This window comes from Halictus rubicundus, unplaced genomic scaffold, assembly GCF_050948215.1.
Source record: "Halictus rubicundus isolate RS-2024b unplaced genomic scaffold, iyHalRubi1_principal scaffold0035, whole genome shotgun sequence".
NCBI classification, from domain to species: Eukaryota; Metazoa; Arthropoda; class Insecta; order Hymenoptera; family Halictidae; genus Halictus; species Halictus rubicundus.
Genome location: NW_027488576.1, coordinates 1204576 through 1224501, shown reverse-complemented (window position 1 = coordinate 1224501; position 19926 = coordinate 1204576).

The window sequence follows — 19926 nt, the reverse complement described above, 5'->3', positions numbered from 1 at the left end:
TCTACATTATGCGTTGAAAACTTTCTCGGAAGCTCGTCAGCCGATCATCTACGACCTTGTCTATGTCATCTTTTAATCTCTGTTCTGAAGCCTTAACTATTTGCACTTGCGACCAATCCAAGTCATTGATTTTTGCATTGATCTCGTCCATACTCGAATCGATTGATTTGACGTTCTTACTAATATCGTATCGATCGTTATTTATCTTAGTCAGTAGTTCGGACTTCCACTTCGCGTTAGCCGCGTTCGTCTTTCGCCAGTGTTTTTTTAACCGTAGAAATTTTATTTTGCACGCTGGAATAACAACGATCCGCGTATACTTTCTTAATCGCGTCCGTATTTTTCACAGGTTCGGCTACGTTGCATATGCGACAACCCCAGCTGTCGTAGCAGACGATCCGACATTTTTTTCCGCTTCCACACCACAACCCAAGCTAGTCGTCTTCCATATTATTATCAACTGGAATCGCTTATACAGATGTTCGATCTGTAATATTTGTTGATATACCTCGTCCAGTTTCATCTCCAGATTTTTCATCTCGCAGATTCCAGTTTTCGTAGCCATCGTATCCTCCTCCTCCCGACGACATAATTTGATTTGTTTCACAGCAATTCCAGCGAGTGCACATTTTGTCGAGCCATAACTATGCAGCTAATTTGCCAACAGACATTTTGTTCGGGATTCGAATTCTGGAGTTGCCGACCGTTACGACAACCGCCGAGCGTTCGCTCCAGTTCCCTTTTTTTCTAATGTGTACCGAGTCACGTAGCGATCGCTCGTTACCGTTGGGCGAGGTCGCATAATATTTGTCAGAGTTCATTGACGGTAAACCTCCTCTATTCAAATCTCAACCGTGTGTTTACCGGTATCATACGATCGATCATAACCAATAGCGTAGAGCCACGTCTGCCTATCGAAGAACATTTAAGCTCTCCCCTGGCGGAGCAGCTCTCTTCTTTCTCAGTTCTCGCTCGAGTCAAATTTAGTATCTATCAGCTTCATTCTCGTACTATCCTTTCGCGATATTCAATACTTTGTTCCGTCGAACTATTCAGCGGCTTTGTTCTTCGACCGGCCGATACTTCCGCGTCGCGTTGCGTGATTCTGCTCGCGACAAGATTTTCCGACGCTCGCGTTGAAGATTTTCCGATCGCGACGGCCCTCGTCAAGGTGCCGTTCAAGATTTCCGGCGCGATTCATCGCAGAGACGATCACGCGCAAGATTTCCGATTATCGTACGAACACCGACAGGGCTGCGGTCTTTATCGAGTGAATAAAGTGCATTTTAACCGAAAGGACAACATTCCGATTCTCCCGTCTTCTCCTTGCCTCCTCGCGCGCTCATTTTCTGAGTGCTCCCGGCCCCCAGGCGACTCCGACCGTCGGTCAACACCAAACACATTTCATTTGTTACTAACTCAACGAATGCGCGTGCGCTTTAATTCATAATTAAACTGGTTTCGCGAAGTTCTTCGATGATGGACATTATTTCATTGTTATGGCTGGTATGACCAGCATTCTCCGAAGGAATCAACAATTTCAAACGATCGACGAGCTCCTTTGGATCATCCCAATGCACATAATCGATTGGACTTTTGGTCACGCGTATAAAAGTTGGAAGCTGAACTCTCATTCCCTTTCTTTCTCGTGCGAACATTGGTCCTATAATATTTTTATACTTGTAATCCCTGTTCCCCATTACTTGATTTCCGCGTCGATGTGCACGCGTAACAACGATAATTCGTTTGTATGTTTTCGTATCATCCTCGGTGTACAGCTTCTCGTCGGAATTCTTTTGAATATCAATTCGTAAAAACCGTGAGTTCCCTTGTATGCCGTTCCATTAATGACGATATTGTCGTTGTTGTTCACGTCGAACATTGCATTTCCAAGAATCAACTTATCATCGCGCATATATACTCCGTACACGTTGTCGATATTTTTTGATCGTCCGGTAAAAGATCTATGCAAATATTTGCGCGTCAAAGGCCTAAGATTCTCGAATAGATGCTGATTTTCCTCTTGATGAATTTCAGGAATTTCAAAAATATTGCGCCTCGAAGATTCCAAAGATACCGCGCTCGTTGCAGGCGATTCGAAAGTATTCTGTCGCGACGTCGCACAGTGGGCAATTTGGACGAAATCGGATTCAAAATCAAAGAACTTTCGATAGAAATGAGGTAGAGCAATGAAATTTTTTTTTAATTAAAGCTGAAACGTTGTAGAATATGGCAAAAATAGGGAGATTATGGTACGAACCGTTTCGACCCAAGTGCGAGCCAATCCGCGACGAGACCCTCCCGCGAACCAATCCTTGACGTGACCTAAGCGCGAACCAATCCGCGAGCGCCGTCGCCAATCGAAAATTTCTCGAAGCAAGGCTCTCGTTGTGGTCCGCGCTCGTCTATAAGGTTCCGGCAGAAACGAGCCAGAACCGGAGTTGGCCTCCATTCGACACAAGGCACAAAGTCGCTCAAAAATCTAGAGTCATCTTAAAAAATTTCACAAAGTCGCTCATTCGACACAATCATTCTCCGTTCATTCAGCTCTTAGCTGCGACCGAGTAAACATCGAGGTTACTTTTGTTCATATTATCAGTGATCTTAAAAATCGTTCTTTGTTCTGATTTATGATTAAAATTATCAAGATTACCCAGTTCCTTGTCTAACGCATCCTATCCAGTCATTATATAAAACCAAGTGATAGACCTGTCTCTCCAAAACGGCGGAGCCTGGCCCCTCCGGCCATGTTAGCCGCATTGCCGGCGAAAAAACAAAATCGTCGAATTTAACGACTCACATCCTGGAAGAGCATTCAACCCTCAATCAATTACCTCCTGTACCCAAGAGACAACGTAAGGACACCATGCTGAACTCCAATCCCAACTCCAACTCCAACTCCAACTCCAACGTCAGCTCCAACGTCAACTCCAACTCCAACCCTAACCTCAACAACGCATGGATAAACAACGCAAATATCCCGACCTCCAACAGATTTGACATTTTTTCTTCTGATGCCTTCAAAAACCTTGCCGAGTCCTCAGTGATAAACTCCGCTAACGTGAGTAAAAAACCAAAACCTTTACCAAACAATCTCACTGCAAACACTAAAAATCCAAACAACTCTACACCCTTATCCTCGCCCACCGCCGATGTATATTCGTTTAGCTGAAAATGAAGTCTTGAACTTCAGTAATGAACTTGAAAACCAAATAGGAAAAAATTTCTATCTAAAATATCTGGGTAATCAAGTTAGATTGCATTTCAATGACTCTAAAATCTTCTCTGAGGCCAAACTGGCGTTTCAAAAGGCAGGCTTTAATTTTCACACCTTTGCGCTCCCCTTTATTGACACTGATTCCTTAGCTTCAGAACTCCAGCTCTTAAACTTAAACCCCACTAACATAGTCTCTTTTAAAACTTCCCCTAACAACTCGCTCTATAAAATCACCTTTCCCCCTGGCACAAAATTATCCCATGTAAAGACAGTTGGTTTTATATTTCATTGCCGGGTCTACTGGGAACGATTCGTCAAAGCCAAAAACTACACGCAATGCTACAGATGCCAAGCGTTCGGCCATGCGTCTGCAAACTGTTTCAAGGTCCCTAGATGTGTCAAGTGTGGACTTGATCATCTAACTAAAGATTGTCAAAAATCCCCAGATTCTCCAGCAAAATGCGCGAACTGTAATGGAATCCACACTGCCAATTTCTCACAATGTCCCAGCTTACTAACCTATATTAATAGAAAATCAACCCCGCGTCCTTCCCCACGCTCTACCACAAACCATCGATCTCCACCCCTAGATCTTACTCCTTCTCGTCAAGCGTCTGCTCTGATTGGTGACAGATCTTTTAGTGAAGTGGTAAAAGGGCATTCCCCTCTTCCCAGCCATAACCTGAATCCTGGACCTCTTGGCTCCTCGGAAACCAGCGAGTTATTTAAAGAAGCCATCTTCTTCTTTAAAAGAGCTGTTCCCATCCTAAAGGCAATTCGCCCCAAGCTTGCTTCGTGCACAACCACGTTCGACAAGATCGAAATTCTCTTTGATGCTGCTCAGCAATTATTTTCATAATTGTTTTCACCCCATCTCTCCCTGGGACCCTCATGACTTGGAATGCATGTTCCTTCTTTCCAAAAATACCTGAACTTGAACTCTTCATGACCTCTAATAACGTTCTAATAGCCATGATCCAAGAAACTTGGCTTACCCCCTCAATGAATATTCTTCTCACAAACTACAACATAATCAGAGGCGACAGGGCTGATGGGAAGCCCCGTGGAGGTGTGGCCATTCTGGTCCACAAAAATCTTCGTTTTCAACCCTACAACCTTAAACCAGTCAAAAACCTTGAAGCGATAGCCATAAAGCTCTCTAACCCTTCTCTCATAGTAGTCTCTGCCTACTGCCCTGACCAAAAACTAGATCCTGAAGCTCTAAATTCCATCACAAACTTCAGACTACCATTCATTGCTGGTGTCGACCTGAATGCAAAGCATTCCTCCTGGAATAGTAAAGCGAGATCCAATACAAATGGTAGGACCCTTGAAGATCATATGATAAGCAACTGCTACTCGCTGATCGTACCTCCCACTTGTACCTTTTTTCGGCCTAACTGTATGCCAACAAAAATTGATTTCTTCCTGGCGGACACCTATACTAACCTCCGGTGCGATGTTACCGAAGACCTGTCCTCCGATCATCGCCCTGTCCTGCTAATGTCGGAACACAAACACTCTTTTGCCACCTCCTCCCCAGTTACCAACTGGGAAACGTACAAAGCACATGCCGATGACATTGACCGAAAAGTCTCGCATCTCCAAAGGTTTCTCAAATCATGTTTTTACAAATCCACATCCTTCGTGAACACTCCTGACAAATTCATCCTTCCTGATGAAAAATTAAAATTTATGATCAGATTGAGAAATAAAGCCAGGAAAAAATGGCAAAGATACGGAAACTTCATCTTCCTCGGGTTCTACAAACAATTAAATGGAGCCATACGGAATAGAGTCAGGTTGCTCAAACACATGCAAGTACAGGAACAGATTCAAGAAGCAAAAAACTCTCATACCTTCTGGCCAGTCTTCCGGAAATTAATGAAAAAACCAACAAACATCCCTCCCCTTTTGGATGATTCTGGATCCTATCACGACCAAAATTCCATAAAAGCTCAACTATTAGCCGAACAATTCAGCCGGGTGTTCGAGGATGCCTACAACCAGAAATCACCCCTCCAACTTCTGATCAACCAAAAAGTTGCAAACTTCCATCTGAAAGAATTCACCTCTCCTTCTCCCTGCATAGACTTAATCTCTCGCCTCTCCCCGATGGATATCAGGATACTAGCAGACAGGTTAAAACCCAAGAAAGCTTGCGGCTGGGATGGTTTCGCACCAAATCTAATTAAAAAAGCTCCCAGGAACACCTTTGTACAGCTTTACTATATCTTCAAAGCTTGCATCAAACTAGCTTACTTTCCTCAAGCTTGGAAAATAGCCAAAGTCATACCTATCCCCAAGCCCGGGAATGATCACAGGCTCCCCTCAAGCTATAGACCTATTCGCCTTTTGCCCATATTAGGCAAACTCTTTGAGAAGGTGATCTACGGCCTACTAAAATCCCAAATCGCCGAGAGAAACATCCTCATAGACTCACAGTTTGGATTCCGAAGCAGTCACTCTACGATCCACCAGCTGGTGCGTACAGCCCAATTTCACACCCACTAAATGAACATCAGACGCTATTCCGGAATGGTCCTACTGGATCTCAATAAAGCATTCGATTCAGTCTGGCATAATGGACTTATCGCAAAACTGATCAACCTGGAGTTCCACCCTAGTGAAAATACTGCAAGATCATCTTGACCTCATTGACAAATTTTTCAACAACTGGAAGCTCTCATTGAACAGCTCCAAAACTCAGGTCATCCTTTTCACCAGGAAAAGAAAAATTCAAATGAATGATCTTCCAAAATTAAAGATAAACAAATATGAGGTCGACTGGTCAGACAAAGTCAAATACCTGGGAGTGGTCCTGGACTCCCAAATGAGGTGGGGACCTGCAGTCCTCGATAGGAAAAAAAAGCGGTTACAGCCCTTGCTGCGGCCAATATATTAATTAACAAAAAATAAAAGCTTCAAACACATCTAAAGATATTAATTTACAAAACTTGCATTCGATCAGTCATAACCTATGGAGTTCACCTTTGGCACATTGCAGCAAAATCCCACCTCATCTCATTACAAAGAGTGCAAAATAAAGCAATTAAAATTATCCTAAACCTACCTATGGATCACCCCACCTCAGAAATACATATAAAATCAGACCTCCCCATTGTTCGCGATTGCGCGAACGTTCGCGGTGGGGTTTTCGTCTCGCGCTCCTCTTGCCCCACCGTGACGTCGGCCACCGAACGCGGTGTCGCGGAAAGCCGTTACGCCAGCTCGCGTTACCCCCGTCTTTCCCCTCGGGATCCATCGATCGCGACCCAATGATCGATCATGGATCATCGCGTGATCCAAAAAGGACCAATACGCGACTTCCAGGAAGGCAGAATTCGGTCGCGCTCCGAATCCTGCTTCTATCTTCGCTGTTCAACCGTCGTGCGACTCGGTCCTGTTTTCTCTGCGCTCTTCCTAATCGTTGGTTTCAACTCGCTAATCAACGCGTTATTCGTGTACATATTTATTGTATATTTCAACGTACAGTGTCCATACAGTTTCAAATACAGTTCACTTTCATACAGTTCAAAAATACAGTCCACTTTCATCCAAATACACGTGTTCGTCACAGACTCTTTTTCATTCAACTTCGACGCACAGCGCTGTGCGATTCCGGCTCCTCCTCATTCTAAATATCGTTCGGACGGCGACCTTTTCCGATACACCCATGCTTGACAAGGTTTTTCATGCCCTGGTCAGTGGGTTTAAACCATATGATCATCAAAATTCATTGATACGACAAATAGCACTGGAGAGACCAACTGCCTTATTCTCCTAGGATTCGTTTCCCTCTGGACCTATCATCGATTCCTGCAGGTCCGTCTCCACTGTTCCGGCTCCTGGCCAAAATCCGACACCGTCGGTTCCTTCCCCTCCCCTCAGCCCGGGAGGTCTGCTACGGCTGCTTGACCGGCTAAACGTTCCCTAAAGCCATAACTGAGCTTTAGGAGAAAAGCGGATGTGCAAGATGGAAAGATGACTCGTCGATACTCGGACCCATGGACTCTTCCTAGGACACTCTGTACCGGCTAGCTCCAGCTTCCATCGGGGGACAAATTGCTTACCCTAAAGCCGCAAACTATTTGCAAGCCTGTCTATAAGTTTTTTGTAAATTTTCTTATAATTCACCCTCATGTTATGTCACGCTAATCACAACCTATCAATCGATTACCAGAAATATCCATTATGCTTAAAGGTTAGAGAGCCTCTGTTCTAGGTACCTTTAACACCCAAACCCTCAAAGTAAATTTCCAGGTTAATCCTGTTTAAAAAAAAAAGCCAGAACCGGAGTTGGCCTGGAGCAGCTCTCGGAGTAACATCTCCGAGCTCCGGACTTCTCGCAGCCGCGTGTAAACGCGCGTCCTATGGTATACTACCGTGTGCGTGCGTGAGCACGCCGGTGTTGGTCGTACGAGCACTAGGGTATACGTCCTGTGCGAGGAAAGGCAGTACTCCCGAGCACTACGACGCAGCGACACTTCGGCTCTCTTCCCCCTCCTCGAGATCCGTTTCCCGATTCCTACGACTCGCTCTCCGATCCGCGACCGTGCCTCGCGCCTCGCACGTTTAGTCATCGTTCAGTCACAGCCGCGTTCGGAGCTCGTCCTGTGGGCTAGTCCCGCGAACGAGTAAGAGTCTATTCATACTTGCCGGAGGCGAACGTTAGTATGAATACTACCGCGTTTTCCTAATTCATATTTGCCGGAACCATAGCAAGGCAACCTGAGAAGGCGCTCGAGATGCTCGCAACAAAAGCTAAGAGCCGCACACAGCGGAGGTTCGCTACCTAACACAAGAACAGTTTAATCCCCTCTACACCCCGGGGATGCCTATGCATCCGCCGAGAGCTGGGCATCCGGTGTAGGTCATCCGATCTCGTCCGATGCTCTCCTGCCGCCGAGTCACGCCGGGTGCCACGACAGCATCCGCACAGAATCCATTTTTGAAGTAGAGAAAAGAATATTGTTCATCTGAGTTGTAATGTTAATAAGTAATGGTTCAAACTATAAGGAACAATAAAGTTCAGCTTCACAAATAAATTTTAGCATTGTTAAATTATATGTTTAGCTCTGTCTTCCTTCATTAAAATTCTGTGAATTGTAATGCTTATTTCTTGATATTGTGTTAAATCTCTACGTTTTGGAGTATAATATTTTTCTTATCTACAATTGTATCTTGATGACCAGAATAATGAAATTTTAATGTCACAATTGCTTTCTGGATTACGGATGAGCACGTATACAGTTTAATAAAACAGGGTTTCATAAAGACAAATTATTTTATCCCACTTCCATCTTAAATAACTGTGGTGCCTTTCCAGGATGGAAGGAAAATTGTTCATCTGAGTTGTAATGTTAAGAAGTAATAGTTCAAACTATAAGGAACAATAAAACTCCGAACAAAAATACTCTATATCTTATAAATGATTATAAGTAAAAACTCCGGCGAATTAAAAAAGAACTATCGTTAGGTCTGCCTATGCCCATCTCAGCCGCGCCCGTAGTCCCAGTGTTTTGGCTTCGACGTCACACGCTACATAGTATATGTGATCGCTGTAGCCAATATTTCGACTGTAGCCGAAAATACGTGTGAAACGAGGCGTGTCCCTTGCACTCTGATCCAATCAGCCGCGCAGTCGTACCTACACTCTGTCCAACGAGACCGAGACAGTGAAGCACCCAGCGTGCGTCCTTTGCTAATTATCTTGTAAGGGTAACTTCAACTCTCTCGCACTCGAGTGGCTATGTTTACATCTACTGCCTCGTCTCATTGGACAAGAGATAGATACGCCATCGCATTGTTGCCACGGAACCTACCATCTAATCACTTTTAGGTCATTATGGACAAAAATGTAGCAGTTTCCATATACATTTTTTCGTGACGTAAGACAAAACGATGCAATGTATGTGGAATTAATTCTTCTTATTCTACAAATTATCATGTAATTGAGTCATTCCACGCGATATCGAACACTTTTGGGAGTATTGTTTCGGATTTCTTCCACTTTCACTTGGACCACAACATTTTTCAATGTCATCAAAATTCGAGACATAGTCCCTTCCTAATGTGGATACTTCCTTAAAAAAAAAAACAAATATTCTCGTTTTCAATATATGTATAATTTACGTTAATATATAAGGATGTGTGATGCTGTTTCACGAAGAGGCAGGAACGATTCCTATCTCCATAATGTTGTAGAGGAGAGATACCGATAGTTTACTTAAGGAGCTGTGGGGCCCCGAAAAACCTTTTTTTGTTGTGCCACGCACAGCTGGGAACTGTCAACGCGCTCTCGAAAGGGCATCTGGTAATGATCAGCCGCTTGCCGGCCTCGAGATAAACGGCGGCCGAGGGGATTAGTCCAACGGCCGGAACGAAGGCATCCGATTTTCGGTTAACATGGCATTAGGCCTAGAGTCCGGCCGCAGAATCAACCGGTCCCGGCAAGTATGAATAGTCCCTAACGGCGCCGGTGTTGGGCGAGTACGTACTAGGGTATACGTCCTATTGGCGAAGACGGAAAAGAAGACGATGAGGACATTCTAAAATCCATCAAGGAATTGGGAAAGCTTCTGAGCAAAACGAAGACTTCAACGAGGGAAATAAAAAATTTTACATCCGATCCGACCAATAGAGTTAAGAGTAGTATCAAGCTTCACGCTGGGCAAGCAGATAGGAACACCGAATCTATTATAATTAAGCTCAAAAATATCGAACTCAGACTAGAGAACAAACGATTAAAAGATAGTATTCACCTTAGGGACATACGCACGCAAAGCTCACCGATACAGCTCGGACCTGGTTTTTCAGGAACAAGAGAGACAGCGCCCAACAAAGGTAAAGGGAAAAAGACACTAAAATAGGTGATTCCAGAGAATTCGGGTGCACCAAAAAAAGCACAGGACACAGAAACGGAAGACGAGGGGACAGAGAGAAGAAGGAGAGGAAAGGGTAGTAATACCGAGAGCCAAGACAGAAACCAAGAGGACAGTGAAGGCTATACAGTAATAGAAAGAAATAAGAAAGCAGAAGAAAGAAGGCAGTTGAATAAGAAGAAGAGATAAGAAGAAGAGACTCTGAGAAAGAAAAGAGAAGAAGAGATAGAGAGAGAAAAGAAAAGAAGAATCCCCGCTCCCCCAAAAACGGAGGCAATAATGATTAAATCAAATGGGACCAAAACCTTCGCCGATCTCTTTAAAGAATTGAAAACTAATGCAGGCAGCAAGATGGAAGGTATACGAACGGTGAGAAAATCAAGAGGAGGTGACCTGATCATCGAGATGGAGAAAACTACCAACGGCATAGGCTTCGAAAAAATAGTCAAAGAAACCCTAGGCGAAGAGCACGTTGTGAGAAGATTAACACCGAAAGTATCCTTCGAAATCAAGGATGTTGACCCCACCTTGGAAAAGGAAGAAATTATCACAGAACTGGCGAGGGAAATAAAACTGGAACTACATGAAATAAAAATCAAAACGTCAAGGTTTGGCTTCGGCGGGACAAAAACGGTAATTGTCAATTTTCCGGCGAAGGCTCTAGAAAAACTAAAGGGTACTAGTAAAATAAAAATCGGGTTCACCAACTGCAGAGTCAACAGGACACAAAGTTTGGTAAGGTGTTTTAAATGCCATGAATACGGTCATATGTCCTACAATTGTAATATAGATACCCAAGGCCAGGAGCTTTGCAGAAGGTGTGGAGTAATCGGCCACCAGATCAACGGCTGTCAGGCGATCCGATACTGTGTCCTCTGTACCAGAAAGGGGGTACCAGCAGCCAAGGCCGAACACGTAGCCGGAGCGGCCAACTGTCCGCAGTATAAAAAATATTTGCAGCAATTAGCTGGGAGTTCAAAACAAAATTCAATCTAAAAATTTTACAGATAAATCTGAACCATTGCAGGCTGGCCCACTACTTACTTCCCCAGGCTGCTCTGGAACTAAAGGCGGACCTGATTTTAATCTCGGAACCCTTGTATAACCCCGGAAACTGGTTGTATTCCACGAAGGGAACAGCGGCCATCTGGGTAACGGAAAATAACGGAATCATCAGACAAGAAGACGGAGACAAAATAGGAGAAGACTTCGTGGCAGTAAGGATCAGGAATATAATTTTTGTCAGCATTTATGTATCTCCTAGCACCACGGAAGATGCATACGCTCTCAAAATAGATAGAATTTTAGAGTTCGTTAAGCAGGAAAAGAGCAAGGGAAGGAGTATCATTCTCGGAGGAGACTTCAATGCAAGATCACCAGCATGGGGCTCTGAAGAGCAGAATACAAAGGGCACGATACTTCTTGATTCCCTGCTAAGCTGCGAAATAGCTCCGGTGTGGCCACTGGGGGGTCCTACCTTCGAAAAAGGAAGATCGGTCTCATACCTGGATTTTGTGGCTACGACGCCCGACCTTGCTAGAAACGATGGTTTGATATCTAGAGTACTGAGCAAGGAAATTGCTTCAGACCACAAATATATATTATCAGAACTGAAAATGACGGGTAAAAATCGAACGGAAACTAATTCAAATATTTGCAGATGGAGAATTAACCGCCAGGGCCTCACCAAGCTTAAAGAAGCTCTGGATAGGTCACTGGCCGAAGAGGAAATCAACGAGGGAAATCAATGGTCAATGGAGCAAGAAGGAAAGTTCCTAACTTTAATCAAAAAGGTCTGCGAGGAATCTTTAGAAAAAATCGGCCAAGGAAAGGGATGCAGGAGGAGAAATAACCCATGGTGGAACCAAGAGATCAAAGAGGAGAGGGCAAAAGTTCAAAAATTAAGAAGGAAAATACAGAGAGCTAGAAAGAGGAAAAGAAATGAAGAAAGAGAAATCCTAACCTTCCTTGACGAGAAGGGAAAAAAGAGGCTGCAGATAATGATAAGTAAAGAAAAGAATAGAACTTGGAACGAACTTTGTGAATCCATAGAGAAAGATCCTTGGGGAAAGCCGTATAAAACAATTATTAGGAGAGCAAAAAAGGGATCACCTCCTGCATCCCTTTCCCCGGAATTTGCCGAGACTGTAATGCGAGGACTCTTTCCCCATCTCTCTGAGAATGGGAAGGCACAAGACTCCGAGGGTACAGGCGAGGACCCAGTAAACAGAGAACCCGAAGAGGAAGATAACCAAGAAAACGATTTCCCCGAAATAACGCAGGAAGAAATTAAAGTGGCCGCCAAACTTCTGAAAACAGGAAAAGTGGCGGGTTTGGACGGCATCCCTCCAGAATTGATTAAAGCGATGGTTCAGTTCAGGCGAGACAGATTTTTGACTCTCTATAATAGCATAATTAGAAGGAGGAAAATACCCCAGGCATGGAAGGAGGCGAAGACGATTCTGCTCAGAAAGGAGGGAAAAGACCCGGCAGAACCGTCAGCCTACAGGCCAATCTGCATTATCGATGCGATGGCAAAACTGTTAGAATACATCCTGAAAATAAGAATGCTAAAAGAACTGGGCGAAGAACCCTTCAACCAGAACCAGTTTGGTTTCTGTAAGGGGAAGTCAACCCTACAGCCAATGGAGAAGATCAGGGAAGCGGCCAACGAAGCATCGACTAAACAACGCTATGCAGCCATGATTGCGCTCGACGTTAGAAACGCGTTTAACACCCTTAGCTGGGAAGCCATAATCGCTGAAATGAAAAGGAGGAATCTACCAGAGTACATGGTAAGCGTAACAAAAAATTATTTGAGGGGAAGGATAGTAACCTACCAGGCGGAAGAAGTGCCGATAAGTATCGACATGCAGATGAGGGTTCCTCAGGGTTCTGTGTTAGGCCCGTTCCTATGGAACCTAGTCTACGACGGACTCCTGAAACGACCCCTACCACCGATGTCAATGAGACTGGCATTTGTTGACGACGTGGTCATTATAGCCCAGGCGGCCACCATCCATAGATTAAAGCTAAGAGCAGAATCTTTCATCGAGGACTCTAAAAACTGGATGCAAACAGCCGGACTCGCGTTAGCAGGAAACAAAACGGAGGTGATCATGCTGAACCGTAAAAGGGTCGGGGAAGACTTTTCCCTTAAAATTGGTAACACAGACGTAAAACCAAACTCCCACCTGAAGTACCTGAGAGTCATTTTCGATGACAGGAGGAGTTTCAGGAAACATATTGAGACGGCAACTAACAAGGCGATAAGGACCCTGGCAGCCCTAAGCAGCCTAATGACTAATGCAACGAAAGCAAGACAGTCCATAAGGAAACTGTACTACATGACGATAGAATCCATCGTTCTTTATGGAGCTCCTATATGGGCTGATGCAATAAAAAATAACACTAACTGGAGGTTACTGAAAAGAACCCAGAGAATAGGCCTGTCCAGGGTTGTCTCATCGTACAGGACAGTGCCAACAGAAACACTGTGCGTTCTATCGGGAATTACGCCGTGGAACCTTAAAATACAGGAAAGAAGGAAATTATTTAAATGGGAGGAAAAAATAAATACAGACATAAGAGATATCAGAGAAAGGCTAAGGAGAGGGGAATCCATAGGAAATGACTATCCTGAATTGGTAGAAATAGAAGCGGGAAAGGGATCAGAAGAAGAACTGCAAGAGATAAAGACAATCATGAAAAGATGGACCAGAAGAATAATGAAGGAGGAATCAGACATTGAATGGCAGAAGACTTGGGAAACAGCTAACGTCGGTAGATGGACCTACAAACTGATCCCGAATATAAAGATCTGGAAGGAGAGGAAACACGGCGAATTAGATTTTTATTTAACTCAAGCCTTAACGGGCCACGGCGTTTTTAACGCTTTCAGGAGAAGAATCGGGAAGGCCGAGTCAAGGGATTGCTGGTTCCACCAGGGAACGCTAGACACCCCGGAGCACACACTTTTCATCTGCCAGGAGTGGGGAGAGGAAAGGAAGGAGCTAGAGTACGAGCTAGGACTAAGGGAAGAAGACATCAGCCCTAGATCGGTCATGGAAGCCATCTGTAAAAAGCAGCCAGCATGGATGGCCTTTTCTGCCTTCTGCAGGAAAATCCTGAAAAAAAGGAGGCTGAACAAAGGAGAAGGGAACGTCTAGGACTGGACAACCCGGAACTAAGGGGAACGGTGGCTGACCTCGAATCGGGAGATCCAGACCGAATGGCGGACCTCTAACCGAAGATCAATAAGTTAAGTAGTTGTAAATGAAATAAAAATATAGAGGTAAAATAGTAGTTAGAAAATTACACAAGGATACTCGGTAATAGTTTCTCTCTCCCCTCTCTCTCGCTCTCAGGGACCTGGTAAATAACGGATACTGAAACGTCCGATGCGGGGACCAAGGATCAAGGCGAATGTAACGACTCTGGTGAGGTGACCATGACGAGGAAAAATTCGGGGTAACTGCAGACCGATGTCTGTGCAAGAAGCTGAAAAAGTGGGACCAGGCTAAGGAAAACCAGCACCTCGGACAAATAACCCTCCTCGGACGTCCACTGGGCCAGAACCACGGTGCCTTCTCACTGAAGCCGACGACCCATGCATCTGGACCCTCATCTCCTTAACACCACCCCTGCATACTCAAGCATCCCTCCCCCCACCAAGCGGAGGCTGACAAGTAAGAAGACAGAAAGATACGTCTGGATAGGAGCGAGAGAGAGAGAAACGTACGATTTCGTAGGGAAGAGAGAGAGAAACTTGAATAACAGGTAGATAGAATAGGAAAGGCAAGCGAAAAAATTGTAAATAGTAGTAGCATAAAAACATAGATATAAGTTAGCAGATGGAAAATTAGAATAGAGTAGTTTAATTAGTAGGAACTCGACCTAACAGATGGAAACCATCCAGATAATGAAAAGTTAGGAGCTAACGTCAGGAGCACCGAGTATCTACTAAATAGGGAAAACGAATTAAAGTATAGAAGTAGGAATTAAAATCAACAACAGACCGTAACTAGACAACTAGGGGCTTGTGAAATGTATAAACACCGAAGTAGACTCTATTTTAGCAAAAACTAGAGCTAGAGATAAATAGGAAAATAAAATTAAAAGAGAAGAGCTGTAACTTACCCGGTAGAATCCAAGGAAAGGGAACCGAGGGATAGCAAAATTGTAAACGATAAATGATTGATATACATGGTCAAACATGCATAGACGGTGTGATGAGCGACGGGGCATGCGCGCCCTACGAGTGTGTGTGGTGGGGGGTGTGCGCTGAAACGCTCTCGGATGATGTACGCGCGCTTGAATGAGAGAGTCGGATTTTATGTATCAGTTAACAGTATTTTTCCTTTATAAAATATGTGCAATTATCAGCAAGTGTCTCGTACCTTTGCCTCACCGCATCCATGATCCCAACATTTGGTAGCAGAGCGTGGTTACGGTAAAATAGAAAACGGAAGGTATGAGGTTATAGACGATACGTGGTGTAACAGAGGTTAGGAAGAGCACGTGGCGACAATATAGAAAGAAGAAAGTGCCAGAAGTAATTATCGTTAAGAACATCAGCGGCGAAAAATAGAAGGGAAAAAATGGCAGAATCAATGGGGATACCGCTGAGCAGAGTAGAATTACTAACCGGCAAAAATTACCACGTGTGGGCATTAAAGGTGGCGGCGATACTCAGAACGCGGAAGTTGTTCCGAGAAATTATAGAAAGCGAGGAACCACCGATTGCTGGCGACCCTGAGTCACAGAATGCCAAGGTAAGGAAGGTATGGGAATCTAAAAATGATGAGGCCTTTGGCATAATCATCACGACCTTGTCAGACAGTTAGGCAGGTCAGTTCTTGACTGAGAACAAGGCAAGGACTGTTTGGGAAGAGCTCAAGAAAATGTATGCTGGAGATGCGGAAGATAAGCGCATAGATATAGGGTTAGAACTGAAAAATGTCAGTATGAAGGGCGAAGAGACGGTGAGTGAGTACATTACCAGAGCTAAAAATATAGCATCCAGGAGCGCTGCATTGGGGTACCCGATACCTGAGAGAGAAATAGTGTACCACATTGTGAGAGGTACTCACCACAGATTAGAAAAGGCAGCAATGGTGCTGAGGCCACAACGGAGTGCAACATTGAATGAGGTGCAACACGCATTGCAGGAAGAGGAAGAGAGGATTGGCCAAGCTCAAGGTAACAGTGTACATAACCCACACCAAGCGTGGAGAAGTGAGAAAGCATATAGGGCCACAAATGATGGAAAATTTAGACAAAATAGAGATAGCGGCTGTTTTATATGTGGAAGGAAGAATCACTTGGCGAGGGATTGCTTCCATCGTCAAAATAATAGAGGCGAAACATCATATAATAAAGGTGAATCATCATATAATAGAGTTAACACAAGGAGGTATACGAGTGGTACAAACAGACAACAGACGACAAGGAGAGAACGAAGCAGCATGGCAGTAGCGAACAGAGACGAGTTTACGTTTCAGATAACTGAACAGTACTACCATACCGAAGTAAGAAATAGAGACAAGGGGACACAGATATGGACCCTGGATTCCGGCTCAACATCACACATGACACCAGAAAAAGAGTGTATGAGAAACATAGTACCGTACCACACAAAAGTGAACTTAGCTGAGGATGGGAGAAGCGTAGAAACAAATGCTAAAGGTGACATAAAGATAGCTGTCCGAACACATAAAGGTATGAACACAGTTACTATTAAAGATGTACTATTTGTGCCAAAGTTGCGTGCTAACCTGTTGTCAATAAGCCAATTAAATAGGAATGGGCACACTGTAATATTTGGAAACAGCGCTGCAAGAATAATGGGGCCAGCAAACAGGGTAATCGCAGAAGCAGAAGAAAAAAACGGAATATTTATACTAAAAGGCGAGATGATAGAGCAAGCAAACCTTGTTGAAAAACAGAACTGCCAAGGAGAAAGAGAAGCAGAAAAGGACAAACTGAGGAAGGAAGCCAAGGGTAAACCACTGGAAAAAATGCTGTGGCACAAGCGGTTAGGGCATGTGTGTGACGAATATTTAGAAGAGATGATAAAAACAGACGCAGTCAGGGACATGAACTCGACCAAAGAAAAATTAGGAATATGCGAGCCATGCGTCATTGGGAAGATGGCACAAAAACCACACAAGGTAAAGAGCATCATGTCTACTCAACCGTTGCAATTAATACACATAGATCTATGCAGGCCAATGGCAACACCCTCAATTGATGGAAATTTGTATATATTCGTACTAGTCGACGACTACAGCAGATATACGACCACATTCCTATTAAAGAGCAAGGACCAAGCCTATGAGTACTTTCAAAAATACATGAACAAGTGGGAAAATCAAATATGTAAGAAAATCAAAAGTGTTAGGTCGGACAATGGAAGAGAGTTCGTGAACAACAAATTTGAAGAGTTATTCAGAAACAAAGGCATCCACCACCAGAGAACTGTGGCCTACAACCCGCAAAGCAATGGTATCGCAGAGAGAACGAACAGAACGCTACTCGATAAGATGCGGACCATGTTGATGGATGCAGACCTTCCAGAACGATTCTGGGGAGAAGCTCTGATGACGGCGACGTACCTGAAAAACGTGACACCCACGAAGTCAGACACAAAGGTAACGCCACAAGAGAAGTGGAGTGGATGGTAACCAAGTGTTTCATACTTGAAGGTATTTGGATGTATGGCTTATTATTACATACCAAAACAGATGAGGAATAAGCTGCAACCTCGAGCCAGATCGAGAATTTTCGGGAATTTTCGTGGGATACTCGTTGGAAACCAGAGGGTATAGAATATACAACGCCGAGGAGAATCGGATATATAGCGCCAGGACGGTCAAGTTTAACGAACAAGAGAAGGGATCCCGATTACTAAGGGAAAGGCAAACGACGGAACAAGGAGGCAGTGACGAAATATCAGAGAGAAATGAAGACTGCATAATCCCTTGCACTGCAGAGAAAGATACGGAAAACGTGGAAGTAGGAAACAATCCACAAGTAGAAGAAACGACGTCGGATGATATGGAAGGCGAGATCCAGGGGCACACGAACCCGCTTGAGAGAAGGAGGAGAGGAAGAGTAAAAGGGAAGACCAACCAACAGATACAAGAAGAACACACTAGACAACTGTCAGAAAGGGAAGAGAGACTCAGGATAGACGGAGCAAGAAGATCTGAGAGAATAGAAAAGAGACAAGAGCAAGCATATAACACAGAAAGTCAAGATGAATTTATACCAAACAATCACAAAGAAGCAGTAGGATCAGTAGACGGAACATGCTGGGAAAAGGCCATGGAAGAAGAACTGCAATCAATGAAGACACACCAAGTATGGGATCTAGTGACAAGGGAAGAGAAAATGAAAGTACAAAGGAGTAAATGGGTGTACAGCAAAAAGAAAGACGCAGATGGGAGAACCACACGATACAAAGCCAGGCTAGAGGCAGTAGGATGCCAACAAAAAATAGGGATACATTACGTGGAATCATTTGCGCCGGTGATAAAACTGGAAACTGTACGAGCAATGCTGGCAATAGCAAGTATATACAATTTAACAATTAGACAGTATGACGTAAGATCGGCATATCTGTATGGAATCTTGTGAGAGACGGTGTATATGGAACAACCTCCAGGCTACGATAGCGACAGGCGTACGGTGTGCAAACTGAAAAGGAGTATTTATGGATTGCCTCAATCGGGCCATTGTTGGAATGAAAAGTTAGATAAAGACTTAAAATCGATAGGATTCATAAGACTGGAAGAAGATCCGTGTGTATATAGATATGAAAAGAACGGGGAATCACTATTACTCGGTATATACGTAGACGATTTCTTAGTAGTAGGGTCGGGCGATAACATAATCGAAAATGTAATGTCAAAAATAAGACAAGGGCTAGACGTTGTACAAAATAAGGAAAAATTCTTCCTAAACATAAAAATAAAAGAATCCAAGGGGGGAATAGAGCTATCACAGGGGGCATATGTTGAGAAAATTTTAGCCAAGTACGGATTGAAGGAGTGCAATACCGCTAGAACACCCATGGATGTAAACCAGAACCTGAATGAACACCAGGATTCACCCGAGGTAGATAAAACATTATTTCAAGAAATGATGGGTACATTGATGTATTTGGCGGTAGGTACAAGGCCTGATATAGCCTTTAGCGTAAGTTATTTATCACAGTATTGTCAAAAACCAAAGCAAATTCATTTAATAGCCGTTAAGAGAGTGTATAGATACTTAAGGAGAACAAAAGACTATAAGTTATGTTTCAGCAGAGCAAGTGGGAAATTGACCATTAGTACAGATGCCAGCTGGGACAGTACACCAGACGCCAAGTCATACAGTGGCTACGTGGTCAAAATAGGTGATAACGTAATTGGTTGGAGGAGTAAGAAACAGAACCTCGTGGCACTTTCCACTTGTGAAGCTGAGCTAATCTCGATATGCGAAGGGGTACAAGAAGCCAAATGGATACAAGGGTTGATAAGTAATTTAAGCAGTGATAATATAACGGAGTTACCAATAGAATTAAAAACAGATAGTAAGGCGGCCATGGACTGGATAAAAAAGGAAAAAGTCACAAACAGGACAAAACACATCAACAGAAAATATTATTTCGTAAAGGACGAGGTCAAGGATGCAAACATTAAAATAACACATGTCGCGTCAGCGGAAATGCAGGCTGACCTATTGACCAAACCACTAAGCGAAGAAAAATTAAATATAGGCATTACAGGGTTAAATGTACGTGTATAGAGAATCACAGGATTATATGTGTTATATATG